The sequence below is a fragment of the Oryx dammah genome, unplaced genomic scaffold, assembly GCF_014754425.2.
Source record: "Oryx dammah isolate SB20612 unplaced genomic scaffold, SCBI_Odam_1.1 HiC_scaffold_21, whole genome shotgun sequence".
Taxonomy (NCBI): Eukaryota; Metazoa; Chordata; class Mammalia; order Artiodactyla; family Bovidae; genus Oryx; species Oryx dammah.
In genome coordinates this window covers 5985527-5994874 of record NW_024070205.1, presented here as the reverse complement: position 1 = coordinate 5994874, position 9348 = coordinate 5985527, and the positions used below count along the sequence as shown (strand labels likewise).

Genomic DNA, 9348 nt, shown 5'->3' with positions numbered 1-9348 from the left:
TTTACTAACTGGAGGCCAGTAGCACTGCTTCCCCAGTCACGACGATTAAAAATGTATCCAGGCACTGTCCAATGTCCTTTGAGGGTCAAAAGTGCTCTTTGAGGATCTAAGAGGTTACTTTCCCATAGCTGAGGTGACTGAATTGATCATAAGGAAGCGTGCGCATCTTTAGAGAGTGTACTTCTTTTTTAATGTTATTCATTCCCGTACTCATTCAACAAATTCAGTTGCTACCAGAAATGTTTGCTATACTTCTTGGCCATTGAAACTGTCATTTCTTGGATCTGTTTTAAGCCTGACATGCTGGCTTTCTCTTGGCCACAGTAGCCCCTGCTTTCACTCACCACCTTATGTGTATCGTGGTGGGCTCACTCCAGCGCTTTTGTGACCCCGTGGACTATAGCCTGCCAGGCTCCCCTGTCCATGGAATTTTCCAGGCAGGAATATTGGGTTGTTGTCCCTGACCTGGGTAGAGTGGCGCCTGGTTGATGGTGCCTGTCTCAGGTCAGTGAGGGACAAAACACCTCCTTGTTTATCCCAGCTTGGCTTTTGCTCTGTACTCATGCCTGGTTCATGCCCTAGACACATAGATTAAAAAAGAAAAAAGAATACTGGGTTGCCCTTTCCTATTCCAGGGGATCTTCCTGACTTAGTGATCAAACCCCTGTCTCCTACATTAGCAGGTGGATTCTTTGCAACCTGGGAAGTGTTCGTCATCTTAGGGCTTGCTCATTTCCAGCTCTGTGCTTCCAGACCTGTCGCTCATCCACAGGAACTTATCTGCAACAGCGAGAACGCCAAGGGTCTGAAGGTACGGCCTTGAATTCTAGTTCTGGTTCTGCCAGTTCCCAGCTGTGTGACCATAGAACAGCACGAGTCTGTGTGAATGTCACATCCTGGTCTGTAAAATGGGAAGGACATGTGGCACCCTCCTGCTTACTCATCCGGTTGATTGAGGGGAAGAAGAAGAGCAAGGCAGAGGACGTGATCTGAAAAGGAGAAAGCACCATACAAGAGAGAAAGATTGTTGTTCTCATGATCATTATCTGTAAAACAAAAGGTATTAACAAGAAGTGCTTGGCAAGCAGAGAGAAGGCCAGCTGAGGGAGAGAAACAATTACCACCTAGATTGGGACAGGATAAGGAGTTAGAGCAGAAAGGCATAGTCCTTTGCTGATCTGGGGGCAACTAAGCTCACTTCTGACAGAATGTGGTCCACTGGAGAAGGGAATGGCAAACCACTTCAGTATTCTTGCCTTGAGAATCCCATGAACAGTATGAAAAGGCAAAATGATAGGACACTGCAAGGGGAACTCCCCAGGTCATTATGTGCCCAATATGCTACGGGAGAGCAGTGGAGAAGTAACTTCAGAAAGAATGAAGGGATGGAGCCAAAGCAAAACAATACCCAGCTGTGGATGTGACTGGTATAGAGGCAAGGTCTGATGCTGTAAAGAGCAATATTGCATAGGAACCTGGAATGTCAGATCCATGAATCAAGGCAAATTGGAAGTGGTCAAACAGGAGATGGCAAGAGTGAACGTCGACATTCTAGGAATCAGCAAACTAAAATGGACTGGAATGGGTTAATTTAACTCAGATGACCATTTTATCTACTACTGCGGGCAGGAATCCCTCAGAAGAAATGGAGTAGCCATCATGGTCAACGAAAGAGTCTGAAATGCAGTACTTGGATGCAATCTCAAAAAACTACAGAATGATCTCTGTTTGTTCCCAAGGCAAACCATTCAATATCACTGTTATCCAAGTCTATGCCCCAACCAGTAACGCTGAAGAAACTGAAGTTGAACAGTTCTATGAAGACCTTCAAGACCTTTTAGAACTAACACCCAAAAAAGATGTCCTTTTCATTATAGGGGACTGGAATGCAAAAGTAGGAAGTCAAGAAACACCTGGAGTAACAGGCAAATTTGGCCTTGGAATATGGAATGAAGCAGGGCAAAGGCTAATAGAGTTTTGCCAAGAGAACGCACTGGTCATAGCAAACACCCTCTTCCAACAGCACAAGAGAAGACTCTACACATGGACGTTACCAGATGGTCAACACTGAAATCAGATTGATTATATTCTTTGCAGCCAAAGATGGAGAAGCTCTATACAGTCAACAAAAACAAGACCAGGAGCTGACTGTGGCTCAGATCATGAACTCCTTATTGCCAAATTCAGACTTAAATTGAAGAAAATAGGGAAACCACTAGACCATTCAGGTATGACCTAAATCAAATCCCTTATGATTCTACAGTGGAAGTGAGAAATAGATTTAAGGGACTAGATCTGATAGACAGAGTGCCTGATGAACTATGGACAGAGGTTTGTGACATTGTACAGGAGACAGGGATCAAGACCATCCCCATGGAAAAGAAATGCAGGAAAGCAAAATGGCTGTCTGGGGAGCCCTTACAAATAGCTGTAAAAAGAAGAGAGGCGAAAAGCAAAGGATAAAAGGAAAGATACAAGCATCTGAATGCAGAGTTCCAAAGAATAGCAAGGAGAGATAAGAAAGCCTTCCTCAGTGATCAGTGCAAAGAAATAGAGGAAAACAACAGAATGGGAAAGACTAGAGATCTCTACAAGAAAATTAGAGATACCAAGGGAAATTTTCATGCAAAGATGGGCTCCATAAAGGACAGAAATGGTATGGCCCTAACAGAAGCAGAAGATATTAAGAAGAGATGGCAAGAATACGCAGAAGAACTCTACAAAAAAGATCTTCACTACCCAGATAATCATGATGGTGTGATCACTCACCTAGAGCCAGACATCCTGGAATGTGAAGTCAAGTGGGCCTTAGAAAGCATCACTATGAACAAAGCTAGTGGAGGTGATGGAATTCCAGTTGGGCTATTTCAAATCTTGAAAGATGATGCTGTGAAAGTGGTGCACTCAATATGCCAGCAAATTTGGAAAACTCAGCAGTGGCCACAGGACTGAAAAAGGTCAGTTTTCATTCCAATTCCAAAGAAAGGCAATGCCAAAGAATGCTCAAACTACTGCACAATTGCACTCCTCTCACACGCTAGTAAAGTAATACTCAAAATTCTCCAAGCCAGGCTTCAGCAATACATGAACTGTGAACTTCCTGATGTTCAAGCTGGTTTTAGAAAAGGCAGAGGAACCAGAGATCAAATTGCCGACATCCAATGGATCATCAAAAAAGCAAGAGAGTTCCAGAAAAACATCTATTTCTGCTTTCTTGACTATGCCAAAGCCTTTGACTGTGTGGATCCCAATAAACCGTGGAAAATTCGGAAAGAGATGGGCATACCAGACCACCTGACCTGCCTCTTGAGAAACCTATATGCAGGTTAGAAAGCAACAGTTAGAACTGGACATGGAACAACAGACTGGTTCCAAATAGGAAAAGGAATATGTCAAGGCTGTATATTGTCACCCTACTTATTTAACTTCTATGCAGAGTACATCATGAGAAATGCTGGGCTGGATGAAGCACAAGCTGGAATCAAGATTGCCAGGAGAAATATCAATAACCTCAGATATGAAGATGACACCACCCTTATGGCAGAAAGTGAGAAAGAACTAAAGAGCCTCTTGATGAAAGTGAAAGAGGAGAGTGAAAAGGTTGACTTAAAGCTCAACATTCAGAAAACGAAGGTCATGGCATCTGGTCCCATCACTCCATGGGAAATAGATGGGGAAACAGTGGAAACAATGTCAGACTTTATTTTTGGGGGCTCCAAAATCACTGCAGATGGTGACTGCCGCCATGAAATTAAAAGTTGCTTAATCCTTGCAAGGAATGTTATGACCAACCTAGATAGCATAGTCAAAAACAGAGACATTACTTTGCCAACAAAGGTCAGTCTAGTGAAGGCTATGGTTTTTCCAGTGGTCATGTATGTATGTGAGAGTTAGACTGTGATGAAAGCTGAGTGCTGAAGCATTGATGCTTTTGAACTGTGGTGTTGGAGAAGACTCTTGAGAGTCCCCCTGACTGCAAGGAGATCCAACCTGTCCATTCTAAAGGAGATCAGTCCTGGGTGTTCATTGGAAGGACTGATGCTGAAACTGAAACTCCAATACTTTGGCCACCTCATGTGAAGAGTTGACTCATTGGAAAAGACTCTGATTCTGGGAGGAATTGGGGGCAGGAAGAGAAGGGGATGACAGAGGATGAGATGGCTGGATGGCATCACCGACTCAATGGATGAGTTTGGGTGAACTCTGGGAGTTGGTGATGGACAGGGAGGCCTGGCGTGCTGCGATTCATGGGTCGCAAAGAGTCGGACATGACTGAGCAACTGAACTGAACGGAACTGAAGCTCACTTCGTCTTCCTAGGTAGCTCAGCAGTAAAGAGTCTGCCTGTAATGCAGGAGATGTGGGTTTGGTCCCTGGAGAAGGAAATGGCACCCCACCCCACTCCCGTATTCTTGCCTGGGAAATCCCATGGACAGAGGAGCCTGGGGGCTACAGTCTATAAGGTCGCCAAGAGACATGACTCAAGCGACTGAGCAGGTGTGCAAGCTCACTTCCTCCAGGAGCAGGAGGCTAAAGATAAGAAGCACCGGTGTGGCTGTGAATGGGGCTCCCCTGGGCTCCAGAGCAGGGCAGCTTAATGGGGCCTCGGTCCAGATTTCTAAGTACAGTTCTTTTATACAGAAGAAAAATTAGAAAGTACCTAATACATGTTAAGTATATATATTAGGTACTTCCTCTGTACTACCACTGCATCTAGAAAGGATGGAAGAGCTGACTTTTCTCTCACAGCCCCATCTGTGCCACCCCAATAGTCCAATGGAGTGTTTCTCTGTCTCTTAAGAAAAAACCTAACATATTTGGGAAACACTAGAACATGAAGCAGCATGGTCCATGAAATGACTTTCAGAAATTGTGACGCATGCGCCATGGTTCTGTTTTTGTGTTATAATAATGGGGATGGCAAGCATGTGTGCAATGCCTAGTACAGGCCAGGTAGTAACCTAGACACTTCACGGCTTATGCATTAATTAACACAAACTGAACGTGAGTATGAATATGAGCCTTATCACTCAGAGAGGCCTTCAATCCCCCTTCCCTGCTACCCTGGGCTCTATGCCTCTGGATTTTCAGTGAGAAGTGAGTGAAAGTGAACGTCGCTCAGTTGTGTCCAACTCTTTGCAACCCCATGGACGATACGGGTCCATGGAATTCTCCAGGCCAGAATACTGGAGTGGGTAGCTGTTCCCTTTTCCAGCGGATCTTCCCAACCCAAGGATCAAACCCAGGCCTCCTGCACTGCAGGCGGATTCTTTACCAGCCGAGCCACAAGGGAAGCCCTTCAATGAGAAAAGTATGTCCAAAAAAGAGGAACTGACCCAGCAGTGCCCAGTAAGAGCACTATCAGCGGTGGTGAAAATGACCCCACTGCATTCAGTAGACAAGGAAGAGGACAAGAGATGGTGGGTGAGGCTGGCAGGTCACCAGGGAGGGAACGGCAGCCATGGGCTAAGGGACGAGGGTGGCTTGTCAGAAACTTCAGGGGAAGTTGGAGAAAAAGTCAGATACCAGAGATGACCAGATTATGAGATACCAGAGGGATTTCCTCTTTTTCACCCAGGTAGAGATTTTAGGGGATTGAATCTTGTCACGATTCTTTGAGTGGGTAGAGAATAATTTAAAAATAACCCTTGTCTGCATGTGTGCAGAGGGGCATGACATACTCATAGGAGCATCAGTATCCTCTAAAGAGACATTTTCTCTGGCCCTGAAATAAAAGTGTTTACCACCCGACAAGAGCAGCATGGTGTTCCTGTGACATTTACTTAATGCCCCTCACCAACTCCCGATTAAACAAATCATGGTACCCAGAGATCTCAGTGTTCATACGAAACTGGTGAACACAAGTCGTTTCGTGTACCTGGAAGTTGTGATTTTTTTATTTTGTCTGAGGTCAAGCCCTTTTTTCCAAGCCAGCAAACATTTCATTTTCACTAAGATGAAGTAGGAAGGAGAAATAGCCTTCACTGATGTGCTGCCATTGGGCCGAGGTTTAAATCTGAAAAGATGGCCCCATTCATTGTAGGTATGGTCATTGCTTTGATCGTTTAGCAGCTGACTTGACCATCAGTCTCGGATCCAAAAAACATCTTTGGCAGCTAAAGAATCCTTTTTCAACCAAACGCCAGGCCTCCTGTATTTAAAACCACCTACAATGTATCTTTTGGCATAAGTGAGAACTCCCCAGTTCATCACTTCATGTATCATTCCACTTGGTCCTTAAAACGATCCTGAGAAGACAGGCGTTATTACAATTAATATCCTTATTTCCAACTGATAGAATGATGCTGTGAGTAAGCAAGTAACATTTCCAAGATCAGAAAGTGGTAGAACTGATTCTCACTCTGAGTGGTCTTTATCGTTCTCAAATTCCAAAGGCCTTCATCTTCAACCTTAGCCACGCTGCACTCAATTCTCAGGTACGAGTTTGGTCGCTTCTCAGAAGGGCTCTTACGCATCATCCCCTAACAATAACATCCCTTCCCCGGCAACAGCTGAGGTTGGTAGTGTCTTCTGGAGGCCACTTCTTTCAGAGTTGCCTGTAGCCTTTGGTGCAATGGCTCAAGACACACGAAGCACTCAGGAGCCTCAGGCAGGAGACAGCGGTGGTACAAAACTTTCTGAGGTCAGATATGGGGTCTGTCCTTTTTCACCTTGGCTTTTCCTTCTAAATTACTGTTGATCATGGAACATCTGCTTCCTTCTGAGATGCATATGCTTGCCCCTGTCAATCTGAATGCCTGTCGAGTGACCCGTACAGAGCTGCATACGGACACGCAGCTGAAAGCGGCCTTCAGAACCCCTCCGTAAATCAGACCCCCCAGCTCAGCCAGCACATCTCTGGAAGTGGTAGGTAACAATAAAGGCAAAGATAGAAAATACCTTCCCAAGTCATCTGATCGCTCCCAAGTTTCCATTGCTCTAGGCCCAGATGACTGGCAAGGCAACAAGCAAGGAAACACTGTGCCTTCTTCCACTGGCTGGATCGCCAGCCTTCCTGACAGTGGAAGAAAGAGGGGCTCTGGGGTCTCAGGCTGAGCTCACAGAACTTCAGAGAGGGAGAATCAGATGTCAGGAAACCCTGTGTCCCTTTATCTGCACGTCCCACATACGCCGATCCCACCCCACGTCTCAGTAATCACTAGCGCTCCCGCATTCGCCCTCACACTTTTCTAATCGATGAGGTCTTTTTAGACATAGGCTCTTTCACACACACTCTTGTATCTTACATATACTCACTTTTGAAAAAAAAATATTGGGAGAATTAATTTGAGTTAAATGATTTTGCTTGTGTTGGTGGTCATAAAAAATCGACAACAAAATGAATAATCAAGAAATAATTATTAAAGCCAACACACCGAGAGGTACTAGTGTGAGCAAAGGACCATTGTGTGGACCGGAGCAGCCAGCCCTCCGTGGAGAGCATAGAGCTACACGGCTGACCTGCGTCCTCTAAAACATGACTCTGGGGAGGAGCCTGGGCAACCTGAGAGGAAAGCTGGATTCCAGGGGCCTGTCAAGGCCAAGGTAGAAGTTTCTCCAGACTATAATTTCAGCTCATGGAGTCAAGGTGCAAGTAGAGGAAACAGACTCTTTAAGCCAAGAATTTTAAATGGAGTATCTTTGTTTTTACAGGTTTATTAAGGTATAAGTGACACGTGATGAACTGCACATATTTAAAAATACACAATTTAATAAGGTTTGGAATATATATATGTATATATCAATAAAAATAATCACCAAAATCAAGACCAGGAGCCTACCAGACCCGTCATGCCCCAAGATTTCTTTGCGCCTTCCATCCTGCCCCTCCCACCCTCCTCCCAGGCAACGACTGACTTGATTTTGCTATAAAAGTGTTAGCATTTTCTAATGTTTGTTTTTTTTTTAAGGGAATCATTCAATAAGTATTCAATAGTTCATTCTATTATACTGGGAAGTGTGATATGCCTCAATTGGTTTATCCATTCACCTGTTGATGGGCATTTGGATAATTTCCAGTTTTGCACAGTTACAAATAAAACTGCTATGAATATTTATGTACAAGTATTTGCACGGACATGTGTTTTCATTTCTGTTGGGTAAATACCTAGTGGTGGAACAGCTAGGTGGTGTGGCAGCTGTATGTGGAATGTTTAAGTAACTGTCAAGCATTTTACAAAATCTTCATACCACGTTACATTAGCACCAGCAGTGTTTGAGAGTTCAAGTTCTGACACATAATTGCCAACACTTAGTCAATCATTTTAACTCTTCTAATAGGTAGTGGGATAATATTGTTATTTTAACTTGCATTTTCCTAATGACTGATGATGTTGAATATATTTTCATATGCTTATTTGCCATTCATATATCTTCTTTTGTGAGTGTTGGTTCAAATATTTTGCCCATTTTTAAAAACTGGCTTGCTAGTCCTTATTCCTGAGGTTGTGCCAATCAATTTGATTGAGGATTAATTGACACACATTTCAGTGAGGTTTGAAAAACTTGTACATTCCAGTAACTGCCATCACAATCAAGGTGAAATCTACAAAGTCCTGACTCCTTTCTTGATGGTCAATCCCACTCTTTGAACTTTTACTCTTTTTTAAACAACAAATTTGTTGAAATATAATTTACATACCAAACAAATCACCCACTTAAAGTGTACAAGTGTTTTTTAATATAGTCACAGATTTTAAAATCAGCCTATAATCAGTTTCATCACCTCAAAAAGAAACTTCATACCTATTAGCAGCCACCCCGCTAACCCCCATTTCCTTTCCCCTACTTCCAAACCACTAATCTGCTTTCTGTCTCTATAGATTTCCCTATTCTGAACACTTCCTATAAATTAAATCATAATAAGTGCCTTTTCTGACTGGTTTCTTTCATGTAGCATAATGGCTTAATTCACTTTGTAGCATGTATCAGTATTTTATTTCTTTTTACTGCTAAAGAATAGTCTATTGGATATTACCATATGGGTGTATAACATTTTATTTCTCCATTTATCAATTGATAGACATTTGGGTTTTCATTTTTTTAGCTATTGCATATATAATGCTGCTATGAATATCAGTGTACAAGTTTTTGTGTGGATTATTAAGGTAATGGAAAAATTACAAATTAAATATATCTGTATATGTTTATTGGTCTCTGCCCCTGGTCCCTGACACAGAGCTCCCAAAACCTTTGTAATTTCCTAAGTGAAAAGAATATTAGGAATATCTTTTGTTCTCATGAGACAACTCTGGGTGGGCTCCTGGATGGGGGCTGGTCTCCAGAAGACCAAGCCATGGTTAGCTTGGGATTTTCAGCCTCCTTGCCCCCAGCTTCTCCAAAGTGTAGA

General features: G+C 43.3%; 1 non-coding gene across 1 annotated transcript; it reads left to right on the top strand.

Moving 5' to 3' along the window:
- The first annotated feature begins 455 nt into the window (after positions 1-455).
- On the top strand, positions 456-590 carry LOC120880681. The gene has a single exon (XR_005725090.1). It is a non-coding gene; the product is annotated as a small nucleolar RNA SNORA48 (small nucleolar RNA).
- The last annotated feature ends 8758 nt before the right edge of the window (positions 591-9348 follow it).